Genomic DNA, 23,630 nt, shown 5'->3' with positions numbered 1-23,630 from the left:
CACAGCATGTGGGACAGCTCAATCCCCTACTATTTCCTTTCATACCATCACATCTGTGTTGTTTTCCTGCACCCAGCCAACACAGACACACAAACACACACAGCCAACACAAAGACAGATACACACCCTTGTGACCTTGACGGCAGACCTCCTCCCTGGTTCTCCAGGAACCTATAAGAAGGACCAGCTTTAAAATGTCCACTTCCTCACTCTAACTGGGAGAAGCAGAATTATCTGGCCAGGGGGACTTCAGAGTGTCTTTTAACAAGGTAACTAGATTTGGTAATCTACTCATTGGATCCATGCAGTGCGAAATTAGCCTCTGAACAGTGGCCGGCCCAAAGGGAGGGATGCATGGCACTGCTTTTCTCTAGCTCTCATGGGGGGAAATCATAACTTTGACTTAAATGAAATTTCACTTATTCATGCATTGAGGTCAATGGGAGACTAGCCTAACAAAAAATGTGATTTAGGACTGGCCCCATGATGTATTCAGAACCACCATAGAAGACCACGGAGAGCAGCAGAGAAACTAAGGAGAAGTAAAGCCTAGACAAACGTAACCTTTAGTTTGTCACCTATATCTACAGGTGGGCAGATATACAGTGGCAAGAAAAAGTATGTGAACCCTTTGGAATTACCTGGATTTCTGCATAAATTGGTCATAGAATTTGATCTGATCTTCATCTAAGTCACAACAATAGACAAACATAGTGTGCTTAAACTAATAACACAAATTGTATTTTTCTTGTCTATATTGAATACATCATTTAAATACATCCTTTAAACATTGACAGTGTAGGTTGGGAAAAGTATATGAACCCCTAGGCTAATGACTTCTCCAAAAGCTAATTGGAGTCAGGAGTCAGCTAACCTGGAGTCCAATCAATGAGATGAGATTAGAGATGTTGGTTAGAGCTGCCCTGCCCTATAAATTCTTTTTAAAAAATCACAAAATTTGAGTTTGCTATTCACAAGAAGCATTGCCTGATGTGAACCATGCCTCAAACAAACGAGATCTCAGAAGACCTAAGATTAAGAATGGTTGACTTGCATAAAGCTGGAAAGGGTAACAAAAGTATCTCTAAAAGCCTTGATGTTCATCAGTAAGACAAATCTACAAATGTCTATAAATTAACAAAGTTCAGCACTGTTGCTACTCTCCCTAGTACTGGCCGTCCTGCAAAGATGACTGCAAGAACACATTATTTGTAATACATTTACAAACCTTTCAGGTTTTTTTTGATACATTTATGGGGTTTTGTGTGTAGATTAATGAGGGAACATCATTTTTATTTAATCCATTTTAGAATAAGGCTGTAACGTAACAAAATATGGAAATAGGGAAGGGGTCTGAATACTTTCCGAACGCACCGTATACACAGGGTACCAGTCAATTTGAGAGTAAATTTGTGCAGGGTTACGTGCTAATTGAAGTAGATATGTCCACATAACTAGGAATTAAGGTGACAGATAAAACAATAGCAGCAGGATATGTGATAAGTCAAATGTAGTGTTAAGAAGGGTCAGATAGTCCGGTTAACTAACTATTTATCAGTTTTGGCTTGGGGTAAAAGCTGTTCAGGGTCCTGTTGGTTCCAGACTTGGTGCATCGGTACCGCTTGCCGTACGGTAGAACAGTTTATGACTAGGATGGGTGGAGTCTGACAATTTTTAAGGCCTTCCTCTGACACCGTCTGGTATAAAAGGTCCTGGATGGCAGGTAGATCAGCCTCAGTGATGTACTGGGCCGTATGCACTACCATCAGTAGCGCCTTGAGTTCGGATGCCAAGCAGTTGATACAAGAGGTGATACAACCAGTCAAGATATTCTCAATGGTGCAGCTGTAGAACTTTGAGGATCTGAGGGCCCATGCCAAATATTTTCAGCCTCCTGAAGGGGAAGAGGCATTGTCGTGTCCTCTTCACAAAAGTGTGTTGGTGTGTGGAGCATGATAAATCCTTAGTGATGTGGACACCGGGGACCTTGAAGCTCTAGACCCACTCCAGTACGGTCCCGTTGATGTGAATGGGGGTGTACTCGGGCCTCTGTTTCCTGTGGTCTAAGATCAGCTCCTTTGTCTTGCTGACGTTGAGGGAGAGGTTGTTGTGCTGGCACCACACTGCCAGGTTTCTGACCTCCTCCCTATAGGCTGTCTCATAGTTGTCTGTGATCAGGCCGACCACCGTTGTGTGATCGGCAAAGTTAATGATGGTGTTGGAGTCTTGTGTGGCCACGCAGTCGTGGGTGAACAGGTAGTGCAGGAGGACTAAGCACTGACCCCTGAGGGGCCTTCTTGTTGATGGTCAGCGTGGCGGATGTGTTGTTGCCTACCCTCACAGCCTGGGGCGGCCCGCCAGGAAGTCCAGGATCCAGTTGCAGAGAGAGGTGTTCAGTCCCAGGGTCCTTAGCTTAGTGATGAACTTGGAAGGCACTATGATGTTGAACGGCAGTCAACGTTAGCTTATTTGAGGTGAATCACAGCCCTTTCCCCCCCCCAACAAAGTAGACATCTTCATGGTAAGATGAAGAAAGCTATTTCTAAATCCTCAGTCACTCCTTCAGAACAAACACCCCTGCAGGGCACTAACTAGCCTAATCATGAAATCACAGTCTGGCCTTAGATGAAGACCAGATCCTAATTTCATCATCCAAATATAGGCCTATACACACACACGCACAAACAAATCTACAGTCAAGCCCATGAAAACTTCACATTCTTACACAGTAATAAGTGAACTGCTCCCAATGGTCCAGTAAAAAGTGTTCCCAGGAATGACCGGGCCAGAGGCAGGACTCTCTCCCATGCAGAAAGCTGGAACCGCTTCAACTGGCTTGAATATTAGGCTAGATGGAATGTTTTTCAGAGGGCAAAAAGTTAAATCAACACTTTTACCAGGATAAATAATTATCCTCTTTGGAAGAACCTGGGTCCTCAGGGGCTTCATTGTGATATGGTGTGAATATCAGAGTGACTCCCCGGGTTCTCCACACAAAAACACCCAACATTGCACATACACCAGCACACACTCATAGATGGTGCACAACCCTCAAAGCAAATGAACAAGTTGCACCTGTACATAGCCAATCTGTAAATAGCCCATCCAACTACCTCATCACCATATTGTTATTTATTTTGCACCCCAGTACAGCTACTTGCACACTCATCTTCTGCACATCTATCACCCCAGTGTTTAATTTGCCATACTGTAATAATTTCGCCACTATGGCCCATTTATTGCTTCACCCTCCTTATCCTACCTCATTTGCACAAACTGTATATAGACTTTCTCTATTGTATTATTGACTGCATGTTTGTTTATTCCATGTGTAACTCTGTGTTGTTGTTTGTGTCGCACTGCTTTGCTTTATCTTGGCCAGGTCGCAGTTGTAAACGAGAACTTGTTCTCAACTGGCCTACCTGGTAAATAAAGGTGAAATATTTTTTTATATGTGTTAAGTTAGGGCTTCACTTTATATTGATTTTGAGTTCACTTATCTGACCTCTCGACCCGTTCATCTCTTTCCCCACAGATACACAACACTCTTTACAAAGACACCCTGTTCAACATTATAAGTAACCCAGCACTTGACACTTATCTGAGAGTTATTCTGAGCCCACCAGTCAACACTCCGTGTGCCGACACGTCTGGGCAGAGAAGACAGGGTCTATCAGATTCGGAGGATAGAGAGCCATCCAGAGCGGAGTTACTCACAGTTGACACCATTTCCGTTGGTGACCTCATCAACGATCACGTCAACTAGTAATTGTTTGACAAACATTGTTGCATCGTGACCCGGTAGAAGCCATTCATATTTTCTTGTGAACCATACAATAAACAAACATTATATTTTTGGCACGACCAAAAATGGATTTGCAGACTGCCTGAATAAACTCAACTCCAAAGGACTGTCTGTGTGACAGTGTCATGGACATTGTATTTTGGGGGTATTTTAGGATAAGCATTAGCTGTTGCAAAAGCATCGGGTCCACAGAAACTATGAAACATGACATAATACAGAACATTAAATAGACAACAAAACTACATACATTTGTTTTTAAAAAGGCACACGTAGCCTACATATCAATACATACACACACACACTATCTAGGTCAAATAGGGGAGAGGCGTTGTGCTGTGAGGTGTTGATTTATTGGTTTTTTGAAACCGGGTTTACTGATTATTTGAGCAATAGTAGATGGATCAGAGTTCCATGCAATAAGGGCTCTATATAATATTGTACGCTTTCTTGAATTTGTTCTGGATTTGGGGACTGTGAAAAGACCCCTGGTGTCATGTCTGGTAGGGTAAGTGTGTGTGTCAGAGCTGTATGTAAGTTGACTATGCAAACAATTTTCTTATAAAAAGAAGTGATGCAGTCAGTCTCTCCTCAACACTTAGCCAATAAAAACTGGCATGCATAGTATTTATATCAGCTGATTAGAATGAAGAGTAAGACATGCCATTGTGTTCTGGGCCAGCTGCAGCTTATCTAGGTCTTTCCTTGCAGCACTGGATCACACAACTGGACAATGATCAAGATTAGACTAAACTAGAGCCTGCAGAACTTGCTTTTTGGAGTGTGGTGTCAAAAAAGCAGAGTCTCTCTTAATTACGGACAGACCTCTCATCATCTTTAAAACCATTGAATCTATATGTTTTGACCATGACAGTTTACAATCGAAGGTAACGCCAAGTAATTTAGCAACATCAAATGGTTTTGTGATGAATAAGCCATCTGATTTGATGAAAGACGGAGTTGAATTTGTCTTTCTGCCCATAATTTAATTTAAACTACTCCAAAGTTATTTTCCATCATTCTTTATATCATTGATCTTGGCTTCATGAAACAGTTTCTTATTTTTGTTGAATTTAGTCACAATTTCTCAATTTGCAGTAAATCAGCTAGTCTGATGTGCAGCCAGACTTATTAGCCACTCCCTTTTCCCCCATCTCTTTCATCCACACAGTTTTTCAATTCCTCATCAATCCATGGAGCCTATGTTTATCAATAATTTGAAGTAATTTCATAAATTGATCAAGTGCAGCAATGCTCCTCATTAATCACATCAGACCAACAAATATTTTTAACATCATCCACATAAGAGTCACAGCAAAATCTTTTGTATGATCTCTTATACACTATTTTAGGCCCAGCTGTTGGAACTTTGACTTTCCTGGATATAGCCACTATTTTGGATCACTGCATTCAATGGGCACGGATACAGCTTTAAAACAAAGTTCTACAGTATTCGTAAAAATATGATCGACACTGCATCGCAATTCTAACTGTGCCACTAGAGATCCTGGTTTGAGTCCAGGCTCTGTCGCAGTCGGCCGCAACCGGGAGACCCATGGGGCGGCGCACAATTGGCCCAGCATCGTCCGGGTTAGGGGAGGGTCTTGCCAGCAGGGATGTTCTTGTTCCATCGCGTACTAGCGACTCCTGTGGCAGGTGCGGGTGCAAAGCATGCTGATACGGCTTCCGGGTTAAGCGGGCATTGTGTTAAGGAGCAGTGCGGCTTGGCTGGGTTTCGGAGGACGCACGGCTCTCGACCTTCGTCTCTCCCAAGTCCGTACGGGAGTTGCAACAATAGGACAAGAATAACTACCAATTGGATACCAAGACAAATTGGGGAGAAACAGGGGATAGAAAAATATATATAATAAAAAAACACAAAAATACATGTAGATGATCTTGTTCCTGTAGTGTTTGTAAACATCCTGGTAGGTTGATTAATAACCTGAACCAGATTACATGCACTGGTTACAGTAAAAAGCTTCCTCTTGAGTGGACAGCTCGATGAAAACCAGTCAATATTTAGGTCACTAAGAATGTAGACCTCTCTGTTTACATCACATACACTATCAAGCCTTTCACACCTTATTTAGATACTGACTGTTAGCACTTGGTGGCCTATAGCAACACCCCAAAAGAAAAGGCTTTAGATGTGTCAGGTGAACCTGCAACCACAACACTTCAATAACACTTGACATAAGATATTCTCTAAGCATTACAGAGATTTGGCTCTGAATATATACAGCAACACCTCCCCCATAAGCATTTCTGTCTCTTCTATAGATGTTATATCCTTATATTGCTACTAGAGGTCGGCCGATTAATCAGAATGGCCGATTAATTAGGGTCGATTTCAAGTTTTCATAAAAATCGGTAATTTGCATTTTTGGACACCGATTATGGCCAATTACATTGCACTCCACGAGGAGACTGCGTGGTAGGCTGACTACCTGTTACGCGAATGCATCAAGGAGCCAAGGTAAGTAGCTAGCAGGCATTAAACTTGTCATATAAAAAAAACAATCAATCTTAACAATCACTAGTTAAACTAATACCATCAACCATGTGTAGTTATCTAGCTTGTCCTGCGTTGCATATAATCGACACAGTGCCTGTTAATTTATCATCGAATCACAGCCTACTTTGCCAAATGGGTGATGATTTACCAAGCGCATTTGCGAAAAAAGCACTGTCGTTGCACCAATGTGAACCTAACCATAAACATCAATGTCTTTCTTAAAATCAATACACAAGTATATATTTTTAAACCTGCATATTTAGTTAATATTGCCTGCTAACATGAATTTCTTTTAACTAGGAAAATTGTGTCATTTCTCTTGCGTTCTGTGCAAGCAGAGTCAGGGTATATGCAACAGTTTGGGCTGCCTGGCTCGTTGCAAACTGTGTGAAGACCATTTCTTCCCAACAAAGACCGTAATTAATTTGCCAGAATTGTACATAATTATGACATACCTTTGAATGTTGTGCAATGTAACAGCAATATTTAGACATAAGGATGCCACCCGTTAGATCAAATACGGAACAATTCGGTATTTCACTGAAAGAATAAACGTTTTGTTTTCGAAATGATAGTTTCCGGATTTGACCATATTAATGACCTAAGGCTCATATTTCTGTGTGTTATTATATTATAATTAAGTCTATGATTTGATATTTGATAGAGCAGTCTGACTGAGCGGTGGTAGGCAGCAGCAGGCTCGTAAGCATTCATTCAAACAGCACTTTCCTGCATCTGCCAGCAGCTCTTCGCTGTGCTTCAAGCATTGCGCTGTATATGACTTCAAGCCTATCAACTCCCGAGATTAGGCTGGCAATACTAAAGTGACTATAAGAACATCCAATAGTCAAAGGTATATGAAATACAAATGGTAGAAAGAGAAATAGTCCTATAATAACTACAACCTAAAACTTCTTACCTGGGAATATTGAAGACTCATGTTAAAAGGAGCCACCAGCTTTCATATGTTCTCATGTTCTGCGCAAGGAACTTAAACGTTAGCTTTTTTACATGCCACATATTGCACTTTTACTTTCTTCTCCAACACTTTGTTTTTCCATTATTTAAACCAAATTGAACATGTTTCATTGAGGCTGGTGTAACCATTTCACTTCGGTTACACCAGCCTCATCTCGGGAGTTGATAGGCTTGAAGTCATAAACAGCGCAATGCTTGACGCACAACGAAGAGCTGCTGGCAAAACACACAAAAGTGCTGTTTGAATGAATGTTTACGTGCCTGCTTCTGCTTACCACCGCTCAGTCAGATACTTAGATACTTGTATGCACAGTCAGATTATGCAACGCAGGACACGCTAAATAATATCTCGTAATATCATCAACCATGTGTAGTTAACTAGTGATTATGATTGATTGTTTTTTATAAGATAAGTTTAATGCTAGCTAGCAACTTACCTTGGCTAACTGCATTCGCGTAACAGGCAGTCTCCTTGTGGAGTGCAACGAGAGAGAGGCAGGTCGTTATAGCGTTGGACTAGTTAACTGTAAGGTTGCAAGAGTGGATCCCCCGAGCTGACAAGGTGAAAATCTGTCGTTCTGCCCCTGAACGAGGCAGTTAACCCACCGTTCCTAGGCCATCATTGAAAATAAGAATGTGTTCTTAACTGACTTGCCTAGTTAAATAAAGGTATATAAAAAATATATATTATAATAATAATTAAAATAAAATGTAAAAAAATCGGAGCCCAAAACTACCGATTTCCGATTGTTATGAAAACTTGAAATCGGCCCTAATAAATCAGCCATTCCGATTAATCGGTCGACCTCTACTCTCAACACGCTATGACTTAATTAGTGACACACAGACATCACTGATTAGGTTAGCACTACCAGAAGAGGACTGGCCACCCCTCAGAGCCTGGTTCCTCTCTAGGTTTCTTCCTAGGCTCCTGCCTTTCTAGGGAGTTTTTCCTAGCCACCATGCTCCTACATCTGCATTGCTTGCTGTTCGGGGTTTTAGGTTTTGTTTCTGTATAAGCATTTTGTGACATCTGCTGATTTAAAGGGCTTTAAATGAATTTGATTTGATTACTTTCTTTGCATTATGCACACACCCATAAACCCACACTCACACAGTTGGTAAGACTGGGGCCCATATCCCTACATTTTTCAGAAGATAAAAAACTAACGAGAGTCTACACTGAGAAACGTTACACCACTGGTAATAACCATACTGTTCAATGAACATGTCAGACCTACAGGTTGGCTTTCCATATCCCATTAATGAGACCAAATGTGTGCGCGTCCAGCATAAACACCAGCTCTACAGCTAAGTGGGAATAACAGACTGAATCAGCAGCTGGGTTGTGTTTGGATCTGTGCAACAACAAAAAAGGATGACATGTTTTGAAATACAGTGAAAAGAGAACAAGCCTAGACCTACTAGGCTACTTCATCTTAAACAATAAGAACCAGGACCAGGAGTCAAGAGCATCAACAATGAACCTCTCCTCCATCAGTAGAGGCCAGCAAAAAAAATATCTCCCACGTCCCATCCTCTCTATTTGGGCTATCAGCCCCACCTCCACCCCTCATGAGGGACTACTGAGACCAAGGATAACAGGATGTTACGACACCTTGAGGCCTCAGGTAGCCTAGAGGTTAAGAGTGTTTGAATACCCAAGCCGGCAAGGTAGAAAAATCTGCTGTTCTGCCCCTCTGCAAAGCCGTTAAACCCAACAACAACAACTGCTCCATTGGCACCGATGACGCCGATTAAGGCAGCCCCCTGCATCTCTCGGATTAAGAGGGTTGGGTTAAATGCAGAAGACCCATTTGGGTTTAATGCATTCAATTGTGCAGCTGACTAGGCATACCCTTGCCCTTTCCACTAATTCTCTATGACATTCTCATCTCTATTGAGGTGACAGGATCAAAACAAACAGAGAGCTACCTTCCTTCCAAGAATGTGAAAGGCTCTTTCTTGGAAGTAGACATCACTGTTTGTTTTGACTCCATCACCACCTCACCTGAGGTCATCTGAAGCCCTAGGGCTATTAAGGCCTAATCACGTTCACCCTAGTGGTTAGAGCGTTGGACTAGTAACCAGAAGGTTGCAAGTTCAAACCCCTGAGCTGACAAGGTACAAATCTGTCGTTCTGCCCCTGAACAGGCAGTTAACCCACTGTTCCTAGGCCATCATTGAAAATAAGAATTTGTTCTTAACTGACTTGCCTAGTTAAATAAAGGTAAAATAAAAAAATTTAAATCATAGAGAATCTCAGTCATCATGAGTGTGGCCCATCTACACCAACATAAAAATATACACTGCTCAAAAAAAGAAAGGGAACACTAAAATAACACATCCTAGATCTGAATTAATTAAATAATTCTTATTTAATACTTTTTTCTTTACATAGTTGAATGTGCTGACACCAAAATCACACAAAAATGATCAATGGAAATCAAATTTATCAACCCATGGAGGTCTGGATTTGGAGTCACACTCAAAATTAAAGTGGAAAACCACACTACAGGCTGATCCAACTTTGATGTAATGTCCTTAAAACAAGTCAAAATGAGGCTCAGTAGTGTGTGTGGCCTCCACGTGTCTGTATGACCTCCCTACAACGCCTGGGCATGCTCCTGATGAGGTGGCGGATGGTCTCCTGAGGGATCTCCTCCCAGACCTGGACTAAAGCATCTGCCAACTCCCGGACAGTCTGTGGTGCAACGTGGCGTTGGTGGATGGAGCGAGACATGATGTCCCAGATGTGCTCAATTGGATTCAGGTCTGGGGAACGGGCAGGCCAGTCCATAGCATCAATGCCTTCCTCTTGCAGGAACTGCTGACACACTCCAGCCACATGAGGTCTAGCATTGTCTTGCATTAGGAGGAACCCAGGGCCAACCGCACCAGCATATGGTCTCACAAGGGGTCTGAGGATCTCATCTCGGTACCTAATGGCAGTCAGGCTACCTCTGGCGAGCACATGGAGGGCTGTGCGGCCCCCCAAATAAATGCCACCCCACACCATGACTGACCCACCGCCAAACCGGTCATGCTGGAGGATGTTGCAGGCAGCAGAAAGTTCTCCACGGTGTCTCCAGACTCTGTCACCTCTGTCACGTGTGCTCAGTGTGAACCTGCTTTCATCTGTGAAGAGCACAGGGCGCCAGTGGCGAATTTGCCAATCTTGGTATTCTCTGGCAAATGCCAAACATCCTGCACGGTGTTGGACTGTAAGCACAACCCCCACCTGTGGACGTCGGGCCCTCATACCACCCTCATGGAGTCTGTTTCTGACCGTTTGAGCAGACAAATGCACATTTGTGGCCTGCTGGAGGTCATTTTGCAGGGCTCTGGCAGTGCTCCTCCTGCTCCTCCTTGCACAAAGGCAGAGGTAGCGGTCCTGTTGCTGCCCTCCTACGGCCTCCTTCACGTCTCCTGATGTACTGGCCTGTCTCCTGGTAGCGCCTCCATGCTCTGGACACTACGCTGACAGACACAGCAAACCTTCTTGCCACAGCTCGCATTGATGTGCCATTCTGGATGAGCTCCACTACCTGAGCCACTTGTGTGGGTTGTAGACTCCGTCTCATGCTACCACTAGAGTGAAAGCACTGCCAGCATTCAAAAGTGACCAAAACATCAGCCAGGAAGCATAGGAACTGAGAAGTGGTCTGTGGTCACCACCTGCAGAACCACTCCTTTATTGGGGGTGTCTTGCTAATTGCCTATAATTTCCACCTGTTGTCTATTCCATTTGCACAACAGCATGTGAAATGTATTGTCAATCAGTGTTGCTTCCTAAGTGGACAGTTTGATTTCACAGAAGTGTGATTGACTTGGAGTTACATTGTGTTGTTTAAGTGTTCCCTTTATTTTTTTGAGCAGTGTACATATTCATGGGCTACAACAGAAAGACCTGCAGTGCTCAGTTCACTTTACAGGACAGCAGAATGAATGAGGCCTCTGGCCCTCTTGAACTGCAGGCTTATGGCATTTCAAAAGATGTCATTGATGTGAACATCAGACTTCGCTCTCTCCCTTCATTCCAGACCATGATCGCACCACTTACTTATCACTGTCAGCAACTATGTGGGCTACTTTCCTTTCTCCTCCCTCTTCTTGTCAGTGACCTCTGTATAAAGGATATTACAATAGACTAGGCCTATTTATTGACTCATGTAAAGGCAAGTGGATACAACAGAATAATAATCAATGTAATAGCTCCCATCTGACACACATGAAAGTCTGCCAATGTCCCAGCTTTGTCTGGGAAAGGTTCAGGCTACATCAACACATTTAACAGTTGACACTGGCAGACCAAACAGAATTCTACTTGGTTGTTGTGTTGGCAGTGACAGGATGGCACTGGTCAGTCACGTTTACATCTAGCACAAGGATGTTGAGAGCTTCTGACCAACAAACATCCCTTTCCCCTCTAGCTGAGAGAAGTGATGTTTACAGTGGGACAGGGGCAGCATTTTGCACCAAAGTGTCAATATAAACATGTCAATGATGATTCAATTTCATCCACAAAGCTGATCCTCCCCCAGGGTGTTGGTGGCCAGTACCAACAACACAATAAGTCATTGTCACCTCTAGGACTGTTGCGGTCACGAAATTTCATCAGCCGGTGATTGACAGTTATTTGCTTAACAATCTCACGGTAATTGACCGTTAATTAACATAAAAACATTTAGCATCTCCTGGCTTCCACACATAGCCTTCAAACCCATTTTAAAAAGTCTAATACATCCATGTAATGTAGCCTACACCATCACAATAAATCCATTATTTATTTTAGACAGGTCTAAAGCTGATATGAAGAAAATGTAGTCTATTTCAGAAGAAAAGAATAGCATACTCTGAGTTGTCCTTACGTTAGGTCCTGATGTGCCAAATGGCTGTGGGTGACACGAGTTCATTTAGCAGGCAAGATTTGCTTATAATTCCGTGGCATTAATTTATAGAAAGAACAATACAATTGAAGAAAGCTGAATCACATATTTTCTCCAAATGATTTGAGGGAGTGCGCACATGTGGCTATTCTGTGCTGAGAGGTAAACAAAGAAATAGGTACTCCTATAAGCTTAACTTAGAGTTATTAATGTAACTTCAGTAGTTCTACAAACTTTGGGCTATATGTTTTGATTTTATAATACATTGTGAGGCTGCATGATGAGTAATGATGATTTTAAAAAAGTAACTTGAAAGACACATGCTCTGTTTTTTGGCGCAGACTTTACACACTTTATCAGCCTCTCATTCACAATTTGACAAGGTCTTGATAATGCCTCGCATCTCACGGTGGCATCCCCTTCGTGACCGCAAAGCACACTAAAAAAATCCATGCCTTTTGCAGCCTGGAGTTACATTGTGACCATCTCCCTGAGCATGCTGCGCAATCCAGACGCAACTGCGTGAGTCCTTATCCAATTCCGATACAAACCTTATTAAAACATATAGGCCTATGGGCTAGGCTACATGAGGTGTTCGACGATGATTATTTTTTCTATTGTGTTATTGACTGAACATTTGTTTATTCCATGTGTAACTCTGTGTTGTTGTTTGTGTCACACTGCTTTGCTTTATCTTGGCCAGGTCGCAGTTGTAAATGAGAACTTGTTCTCAACTGACCTGCCTGGTTAAATAAAGATGAAAAAAAATAATAATAATATTCAAACAAGTTGCAAAAAACAGGCATCGTTTCTTACGCTGGACATCATTCACAAGTGATAGTATATAATTCACAAGTGATAGGCTAATTGTGTCACCCATCAGACTATTTTCGATGGAATATTGTCTTCACATACACTAAATCATATGTGCGCCTTTTTAAAATGTATTTAGAACTTACCATTATCATGCACCTGTATCAAAACGGGGCAGTGGGAAAAAATACATGTCATCTATGCACTTAAATAGCAAACGGAGTGCGTTTTTCCCCGTAGCCAGACTAGAAAGGCTATATTCCTGTTGTAAATATAAGCAATTTGCTTAATATTAGGAAAATTGAGAAATAAATAGTCGGTCTAGCCTACAGAAAGCTGATGGGATCCTCGTCTTTTTATTAGCGGCCATCACTCTGTTTTCTTGCATAGCCAAAAGAAGTGTTGAGCAACATGAGCTCTCATTAAGTGTTTGATTCGATTTTCAAATACATTCGCATTGGTATCAGAGTGATTTGAGGGAGAATCGAGTGCTGAGTACCAGGCAGTTAAGCAAGTTTGGTAGACTACTAATGAACAGCTGTGGAATTTGACTGCCTTCATGACTCGTGATGGCCCGGTGTGGCGGTAATACGGTCACCGCAACAGCCCTTGTCACCTCCACTGAAACCTGAAGGGGGGAACCATATGGTGCACACAGCCATAATCTAAGCAGGTGTGACCATTCAGATCTTACGTGGTGGAGAAGAGTTAGCCTACAATTAAACATTTCTGGTCCTGCCAGTACTTGCACTTAGCCTAATAGTTGTACAATATATATAACTACCAGTAAAGCATAAACTATGTATTTAGTTGCACCTGTTTGTTTTTAGAAATAATACTTTCTCTCTGAGATGGAATGAAGGGACGACACCTGTGTGACAACAAGTGCAGTTCACAATTGTTGCATAAATGGGGTGTATTCACCTGGAACCAAACAGATTGGAGTAAAACGTTTAGCAATGGTGTCCAACTAATAAATACATCCCCGGCAACAGGAGTTCCACTGAAGGCCACTGCTTTCACACAAGTTACAAAGGTCAACAAGTTAGTCAAGGATACAGAACACACCATGTCCGTTTGCATTTGGTTGTAGTCCTAGCTTAGCTAGCTATATTCACCTGTCCTGGCGCTGTTGATCCTGGGATAGCTAATGAGGAACAATAAAATCACGATTGTTCCTGATGTTAAACAACTTGCCAGAGGCTAAATCTCAGAGGTTTAGTGTTACATTTAGGGTTTAAACCCCTATTTATAGTTTAGGCGGGGTGGTTCCGCTAAATTACCAGGAGAATTGCAGTCGACCAATGTTTGTAGTTGGCTAATGTTGTTTATTTGAGTTATGTTATAGCACACTACCAACTACTGTCACTTACATACAGCTATATACAGAGTAAGTTAGTGTAACGGTAACCACAATTAAAGCTAGCTTGCTGGCTGTCTATGTCCAACATGGATGGCGACCAAATTAGCGTGTATTTTTAGCTGGCTAGCTTTGTGTAGCCAACAACAAGCAAATACTGGACCAGTGTGGCTCCTGTGGCAATGGGCTAGTTATCTATCTAACTAATGTACTGTTGGGACATTTTCTATGTTGTCAACAACAACAGCTAGCCAAATACCGGTATGTTACCTACAAGCAACGGTCGACTTCAATCAATGGCCATTTATTGTTTTCTCTACATAAATGAAATTAACTATGGTAGCCATAACTAACTACACACATAACTAGCACATAATTAGCCTGAAAGTCATGATTGAGTGTGACTTCAATTTGACTAGTGAACGTTACTAGCTAGCTAACGTTAGCTAGCTGGTTAACTTAGCTAGTTACCTAACATGCTAGCTAGCAAGTTGGCTAAATCCAATACACCTAAAAGTGAAATAGTTCTCTACTTACGTTTTAGCAGAAATTGAGTTTGCTTCAAATAGCCCCTCGTCTGGTTGCAATTGAATATTTCTTTACTTGGATATTAATTTGGGGTTTTAATTCGGTTTCTTGAACTAGCTAGCTGATCAGAATTGTAGCTATCTAGCTAACCAAGATAGCAAGGCTAGCACTTGCCTTTACACGAATTCCCTTTTCAACATTTCTTGGCACTGACTGTTGTCTTTTTTATGCATATTTGGCACACAAAAGAGACAGCGCTATGAAAACAATGTGTTGTGGGATAAAAATACTAGTTTGTGGAAGAACTGAACTGATTTGGCAGCCAGCTAAATGTATGAAACAGATGACGTTCTTTCCTCCATTGATGGGCCAAAGCACAGAAGAGCTCTGCTCGATGTCCAGCTCCAGGGGAGTGACATTCTCTCCACTCTTTACAGTCATTGGTCAAAGTCTACTACAAATTTGAGCTGAGATTGGTATTTAAATTTGTCAGTCAAATTACATTGTGACCTACCCTTTGAGGCAAAATATTATATAAACATTGTTTCATTGTTTCATTGATTGCCTAGGCTATTAACTGTATATACCCCCCCTTATATGTTATTTAACATTTTCCAAATATAAATAGTTGGGTTTGGAAAGATCGGCTGCATTACAATCTACAGAACAGTATATTTTAAAACCTTATTATCTTACTTTTATTCTGTTCAGGTGTCTTATGGCTTGGGGGTAGAAGCTGTTGAGAAGCCTTTTGGACCTAGACTTGGCGCTCCAGTACCGCTTGCCGTGCGGTAGCAGAGACAACAGTCTATGGCTAGAGTGGCTTAAGTCTTTGACAATTTTTAGGGCCTTCTGACGCCGCCTGGTATAGAGGTCCTGGATGGCAGGAAGCTTGGCCCCAGTGATGTGCTGGGCCGTACACACTACCCTCTGTAGTGCCATGCGGTCGGAGGCTGAGCAGTTGCCATACTAGGCAGTGATGCAACCAGTTAGGATGCTGGCGATGGTGCAACTGTAGAACTTTTGAGGATCTGAGGACCCATGCCAAATCTTTTCGGTCTCCTGAGGGGGAATAGGCTTTGTCATGCCCTCTTCACGACTGTCTTGGTGTGTTTGGACCATAATAATTTGTTGGTGATGTGGACACCAAGGAACTTGAAGCTCTCAATCTGCTCCACTACAGCCCCGTCAATGAGAATGGGGGAGTTCTCGGTCCTCCTTTTCCTGTAGTCCACAATCATCTCCTTTGTCTTGGTCACATTGAGGGAGAGGTTGTTATCCTGGCACCACACAGCCAGGTCTCTGACCTCCCTATAGGCTATCTCATCATTGTTGGTGATCACGCCTACCACTGTTTTGTTGTCAGCAAACTTAATGATAGTGTTGGAGTCATGCCTGGCCATACAGTCATGAGTGAACAGGGAGTGCAGGAGGGGACTGAGCACGCACCCCTGAGGGGCCTCCGTGTTGAGGATCAGCGTGTTGTTACCTACCTTTACTACCTGGGGGGCGGCCCGTCAGGAAGTCCAGGATCCAGTTGCAGAGGGAGGTGTTTAGTCTCAGGGTCCTTAGCTGAGTGATGTGGTTTGAGGTCACTATGGTGTTGAATGCTGAGCTGTCGTCAATGAATAGCATTCTCACATCGGTGTTCCTCTTGTCCAGGTGGGAAAGGGCAGTATGGAGTGCAATAGAGATGGCATCATCTGTGGATCTGTTGGGGTGTTATGCAAATTGGAGTGGGTCTAGGGTTTCTGGGATAATGGTGTTGATGTGAGCCATGACCAGCCTTTCAAAGCATGGCTACAGACGTGAGTGCTACGGGTCAGTAGTCATTTAGGCAGGTTACCTTAGTGTTCTTGAGCACAGGGACTATGGTGGTCTGCTTGAAACATGTTGGTATGACAGACTCAGTCAGGGATAGTTTGAAAATGTCAGTGAAGACACTTGTCAGTTGGTCAGCACATGCTCAGAGTACACGTCCTGGTTATCCATCTGGCCCTGCAGCCTTGTGAATGTTGACCTGTTTTATAGGTTTTACTCACATCAGCTACGGGGAGCATGATCACATAGTCGTCCGGGACAGCTGATGCTCTCATGCATGCTTCAGTGTTGCTTGCTTTTCGAAGCGAGCATAGGAGTAATTTAGCTCGTCTGGTAGGCTTGTGTCCCTGGGCAGCTCACGGCTGTGCTTCCTTTTGTAGTCTGTAATAGTTTGCAAGCCCTGCCACATCCGACGAGTGTCGTAGCCAGTGTAGTACGATTCAATATTAGTCCTGTATTGACTCGTTGCCTATTTGATGGTTCATCAGAGGGCATAGCGAGATTTCTTATAAACTTCCGGGTTAGAGTCCCGCTCTTTGAAAATGGCAGCTCTACTCTTTACCTTAGTGCGGATGTTGCCTGTAATCCATGGCTTATGGTTGGGATATGTAGTGAAAAGAACAGGTCCTAGTATCAACCCCTGAGGAACAGCTTTATGTACTTCAAGAAATTTGCACTGGCCTGAGTTCTGTCACTAACATAATCAACTGGCGTCAGAGCCAAAGCCTATGAGGACCACTTATTCAATAAAATAAGATGATCAACAGTATCAAAAGTTGATTTGTAATGTGATTTTTTGGATTTTTGTGTTAGATTCTCTCTCTCACAGTTGAAGTGTACCTATGATAAAAATTACAGACCTCTACATGCTTTGTAAGTAGGAAAACCTGCAAAATCGACACTAAACGTGTTTGCTTATATTCTTCGTTAAGCAATGGCTTTTTTCTGGCCAGTCTTCCTGTAAAGCCCAGCTCTGTGGAGTGTATGGCTTAAAGTGGTCCTATGGACAGCTACTCCAATCTCCTCTGTGGAGCTTTGCAGCTCCTTCAGGGTTATCTTTGGTCTCTTTGTTGCCTCTCTAATTAATGCCCTCCTTGCCTGGTCCGTGGATTTTGGTGGGCGGCCCTCTCTTGACAGGTTTATTGTGATGACATATTCTTTCCATTTGTTAATAATGGATTTAATGGTGTTCCGTGGGATGTTCAAAGTTTCGTATATTTTTTTATAACCCAACCCTGATCTGTACTTCTCCACAACTTTGTCCCTGACCTGCTTGGAGAGCTCCTTGGTCTTCATGGTGCCGCTTGCTTAGTGGTGTTGCAGACTCTGGGGCCTTTCAAAACAGGTGTATATATACTGAGATCATGTGACAGATCATGTGACACTTAGATTGTACACAGGTGGAATTTATTGAACTAATTATGTGACTTCTGAAGGTAATTGATTGCACCAGATCTTATTTAGGGGCTTCATAGAAAAGGGGGTGAATATATATGTATGCACCACTTTTCCGGTTGTTATTTTTTTGAATTTTTTTGAAACAAGTAGTTTTTTTCATTTTACTTCACCAATATGGACTATTTTGTGTATATGTCCATTGCATGAAATCCAGATAAAAATCTATTTAAATTACATGTTGCAATGCAAACGGGGATGAATACTTTTGCAAGGCACTGTATCTCATCCATTTAGAAGGCAGATGACACAGTCTTATACTCAGCTGGCTCCTCCTCGGATTTTGTGTTAAACACTCTACAACAAAGCTTTCTTAGTGTCCAACAAGCTTTCTCTGCCCGTAACCTTGTTCTGAACACCTCAGAAACAAAGGTCATGTGGTTTGATAAGAAGAATGCCCCTCTCCCCACCGGTGTGATTACTACCTCTGAGGGTTTAGAGCTCTAGGTAGTCACCTCATATAAGTACTTGGAAGTATGGCTACACTGTCCTCCTCCCTTAGCGGCAGGCTCAGGTTAAATCTATACTTAGTTTCCTCTATCATAGTTGCTCCTCTTTCACCCCAGCTGCCAAACTAACCCTGATTCAGTTGACCATGCTAGATTACGGAGATGTAATATATAGATCAGCAGGTAAGGGTGCTCTCGAGCGGCTAGATGTTCTTTACCGTTCGGCCATCAGATTTGCCACCAATGCTCCTTATAGGTCACATCACTGCACTCTATACTCATCTGTAAACTGGTAATATCTGTTTACCAATCGCAAAACCCACTGGTTGATGCTTATTTATAAAACCCTCTAAGGCCTCACTCCCCCTATCTGAGATACCTACTGCAGCCCTCATCCTCCACAAACAACACCTGTTCTGCCAGTCACATTCTGTTAAAGGTCCCTAAAGCACACACATCTCCTCTTTTCAGTTCGCTGCAGCTAGCGACTGGAACGAGCAACAAAAAACACTCAAACTGGACAGTTTTATATCCCTCTCTTCATTCAAAGACTCTTTAACTCTTTAACTGACAGTTGTGGCTGCTTCACACGTTGTATTGCTGTTTCTACCTTCTTGCCTTTGTGCTGTTGTCTGTGCCCAATAATATTTGTACCATGTTTTGTGCTACTACCATGTTGTGCTGCTGCCATGTTGTTGTCATGTTGTGTTGCTACCATGTTATGTTGCTGTCTTAGGTCTCTCTTTATGTAGTTTTGTGTTGTCTCTCTTGTTGTGATGTGTGTTTTGTCCTATATGTGGATTTCTTTTTATCTATTATCTATTGTTAGCAAAGCAACCAGGACATATTTTTCTGATAATAGCCTAAAATAAATGGTTTGAATATAGTTTCTCTGATCCTTCAGCAAGTTTCCCATATCAGTATCCAGCCCAATATCATTGTAAATAGGCTTAGAAGTCATTTCAAATAGATAGCCCGCTGAAATAAAATGGTGATTAAATGCATCAATGATGGAAAGCTTTCTGTAATGAGACCCGTGTTTGAATTAATTTGTTGTGGCAGAGAGGAGGAAGTAAAACCCTTCAGGGATTTGACAGTTTTCCCGAATTTAGCCGGGTTCCCATTACAATCCGAAAGAGCGGTTACATAATAATCAGATTTAGCCTTTCTGATTTGTCTTACACAAGGATTCCTCGATTGCTTAAAAGCTTGGCAGTCCGGGCCTAAGCCTGTGTTCCTGGCTTCGACCCAAGCATCATCTCTTTTATGAATGACTTCTGATCATTTCAGAATGTACCAGGCATTCAATCTACCTTTAACCCTTAATTTATTTAAGGGAGCATGATTATCCGCAATAGTATTGAAGACATCTGCAAAAAGGTTGAAAAGCTAAATGAGTTTCAGGGATTGCTGAAAAACAATCAAGGCCACTAAAATAAAGATCATGTAAAAAAGCCTGTTCACTGAATTGTTTTAAGTTCCTCTTTGTGATGACACGAGGCTTACATTTTTGTTTTCTCACATCTAACACAAACAACTGGGCAATGGTCACTATGGTCATTCATATTTTGGGTGAAGACACCATTAGAAACATACACTACTGTTCAAAAGTTTGTGGTCACTTAGAAATGTCCTCGTTTTTGAAGGAAAAGCTGTTTTTTTGTCCATTAAAATAACATCAAATTGATCAGAAATACAGTGTCGACATTGTTAATGTTGTAAATGACTATTGTAGCTGGAAAAGGCTGATTTTTAATGGAATATCTACATGGGCGTACAGAGGCCCATTGTCAGCAACCATCACTCCTGTTCCAATGGCACGTTGTGTTAGCTAATCCAAGTTTATCATTTTAAAAGGCTAATTGATCATTGGAAAACCATTTTGCAATTATGTTAGCACAGCTGAAAACTGTTGTGCTCATTAAAGAAGCAATAAAACTGGCCTTCTTTAGACTAGTTGAGTATCTGGAGCATCAGCATTTGTGGGTTCAATTACAGGCTCAAAATGGCCAGAAACAAAGAACTTTCTTCTGAAATTCGTCAACAGTGAAGAGGTGGCTCCGGGGTGCTGGCCTTCTAGGCAGAGTTGCAAAGAAAAAGCCAAATCTCAGACTGGCCAATAAAAAGATAAGATTAAGATGGGAAAAAGAAAACAGACACTGGACAGAGGAACTCTGCCTAGAGGGCCAGCATCCCAGAGTCGCCTCTTCACTGTTGACATTGAGACTGGTGCTTTGTGGGCACTATTTAATGAATCTGCCAGTTGAGGCGTCTGTTTCTCAAACCAGACACTCTAATGTACTTGTTGTGCACTGGGGCCTCCCATTCCTTTTCCTATTCTGGTTAAAGCCAGTTTGCGCTGTTCTGTGAAGGGAGTAGTACACAGCGTTGTACAAGATCTTCAGTTTCTTGGCAATTTCTCGCATGGAATAGCCTTCCTTTCTCAGAACAAGAATAGACTGACGAGTTTCAGAAGAAAGTTCTTTGTTTCTGGCCATTTTGAGCCTGTAAACGAACCCACAAATGCTGATGCGCCAGAGTCTAAAGAAAGACAGTTTTATTGCTTCTTTAATCAGGAAAACAGTTTTCAGCTGTGCTAACATAATTGCAAAAGGGTTTTTTAATGATCAATAAGCTTTTTGGCCATGTTCTGTTATAATCTCCACCCGGCACAGCCAGAAGAGGACTGGCCACCCCACATAGCCTGGTTCCTCTTTAGGTTTCTTCCTAGGTTTTGGTCTTACTAGGGAGTTTTTCCTAGCCACCGTGCTTCTACACCTGCATTGCTTGCTGTTTGGGGTTTTAGGCTGGGTTTCTGTACAGCACTTTGAGATATCAGCTGATGTACGAAGGGCTATATAAATACATTTGATTTGATTTGATTTGCTGAGGGCTGGTCACCAATGGGAAAGGGAGATGACATCCTTCGTCGGAGGGCTGAAGAGTGAATAATACGAATAAGTAAAAGGATTGATTATTAAAACCTCTCTGCTTCGAAACAACTCAACTCACTTCTGAATATTTGAGTATGTGCTTGTAGCAAATCTTAAGGATTTGACTGTATAATAATGACATGCTTTCAATCAATGGTTAGTGGGTCAGGTCCCACAATAACTAAATAATGGTTTAATGGTGTAGGAGTGACATGCCTCCAAGCTCCTGAGGAGCAGGAAATTCTTCACAGATTCCACTGTATTTCAATCAGCAATCCAATTGGTCCAAGATAACAGGGGAGAGTGGGGTAAGTTGAGTAATTTTATACATTCAGCATCACTCTGTGAAGGGAAATATAGTATTCTTTATTATTATAATAATGTTGTTTTTTTACCCCCCTTTTCCGCCCCAATTTCGTGATTTCCAATTGTGATCCAGTCTCATTGCTGCAACTCCCCAACGGGCTCGGGAGAGGCGAAGGTCGAGTCATGTGTCCTCCGAAACATGACCTGCCAAACCACGCTTCTTAACACACGCCCGCTTAACCCAGAAGCCAGCTGCACATGTGTCGGAAGAAACATTGTTCAACTGACGACTGGAGTCAGCCTTCAGGCGGCCGGCCCGCCACAAGGAGTCGCTAGAGCGCGATGAGCCAAGTAAAGCCTCCCCGGGCAAACCCTCCCCCAACCCGGACGACGTTGGGCCAATTGTGCTCCATCTTATGGGACTCTCGGTCATGGCCGGTTGTGACACCGCATGGGAACGAACCGGGGTCTGTGGTGACACCTCATTACAGACCTGGGATCGACTTCTGCGCTGCTCGGGACACCATATAGTATTCTTTCTACATATATTTCAGGATGTTGTGTATCCCTGTAAAAAATCTGAATTCATGTAAACATAAAATTTTTTAAACATAGCTTGTCCCAAAAACGTAGTTACTTGGCACAACATATCCCGGGTATGGAGTAAGTTGAGCCGCAGGACAGGGTAAATTAAGCCGCCTACAAATTTCTGTACTAAATTAAATATTCCCACTACCTTTTTTAAAACCACATCTATCTGTATTCCCAAACGTAATTCAACACAATCACAATAATTTTTGGTCTTTTAATACTTTAAAGTATCTTTTAACACAGGCTTAACACCTAACAAACTCTTTGTAGTTTTTAAAACAAACTTTTAACATAGGCCAGGTCCTGTTGGTACCTCATATACCAGCGATAATGCCTTGCATTACGCCTGGGAAGAAAACACTTCAATTTGCTCAACTTGCCATTGGCTCAACTTACCCCATGGCCATTGGTTCACATTACCTCAAGGTAAACATTTGGACTATATTAGCCCACACAGCTACAAGTTTAACTTTAAACAATGCCACTTTATATAATGTTTACATACCCTACATTACTCATCTCATATGTTTATACTGTACTCTATACCATCTACTGCATCTTGCCTATGCCGTTCGGCCCTCGCTCATTCATATATTTGTATGTACATATTCTTATTAATTCCTTTACACTTGTGTGTATAAGGTAGTTGTTGTGAAATTGTTAGGTTAGATTACTTGTTAGATATTACTGCATAGTCGGAACTAGAAGCACAAGCATTTCGCTACACTCGCATTAACATCTGCTAACCATGTGTATGTGACAAATATAATATGATTTGATTTTAATCAAACCACGGTCTGGAGTGACACCTCGAGCACTGAGATGCAGTGCCTTAGACTGCTGCGCCACTCAGGAATCATCATTAGATAAGTATTCAACCCCCTGAGTCTGGTGGAAAGCAGACTGAACCAGGATTTCCTCTAGGATTTTGCTTTGCTTAGCACCATTCCGTTTCTTTTTTTATCCTGAAAAACTCCCCTGTCCTTGCTTTTACAACGATTACAATCATGCCCATAACATGATGCAGCCACCACTATGCTTGAAAATAGAGTGGTACTGTAATGTAATGTGTTGTATTGGAATTGTTCCAAGCATAACACTTTGTATTGAGGACAAGAAGTTAATTTCTTTGCACATTTTTTTGCAGTATTACTTTAGTGCCTTGTTGCAAACAGGATGCATGCTTT

At 42.2% G+C, this 23,630-nt stretch overlaps 1 protein-coding gene across 2 annotated transcripts in view; it reads right to left on the bottom strand.

Annotated features, from left to right (window-relative positions):
* Positions 1-15,293, bottom strand: part of ppm1ba (protein phosphatase, Mg2+/Mn2+ dependent, 1Ba) — a 41,201-nt gene extending 25,908 nt beyond the window's left edge. The window contains exon 1 of one of the 2 annotated variants that reach the window (XM_024388204.2): positions 14,898-15,293. The gene's annotated coding sequence lies outside the window, so the exon portion shown is untranslated. The remainder of the gene's footprint in view (positions 1-14,897) is intronic. The other variant, XM_024388206.2, reaches the window with a different exon arrangement.
* Positions 15,294-23,630: the final 8,337 nt, after the last annotated feature.

The sequence above is a fragment of the Oncorhynchus tshawytscha genome, linkage group LG25 (genome assembly GCF_018296145.1).
Source record: "Oncorhynchus tshawytscha isolate Ot180627B linkage group LG25, Otsh_v2.0, whole genome shotgun sequence".
NCBI lineage: Eukaryota > Metazoa > Chordata > Actinopteri > Salmoniformes > Salmonidae > Oncorhynchus > Oncorhynchus tshawytscha.
This window is presented reverse-complemented; position numbering and strand designations above follow the sequence as displayed.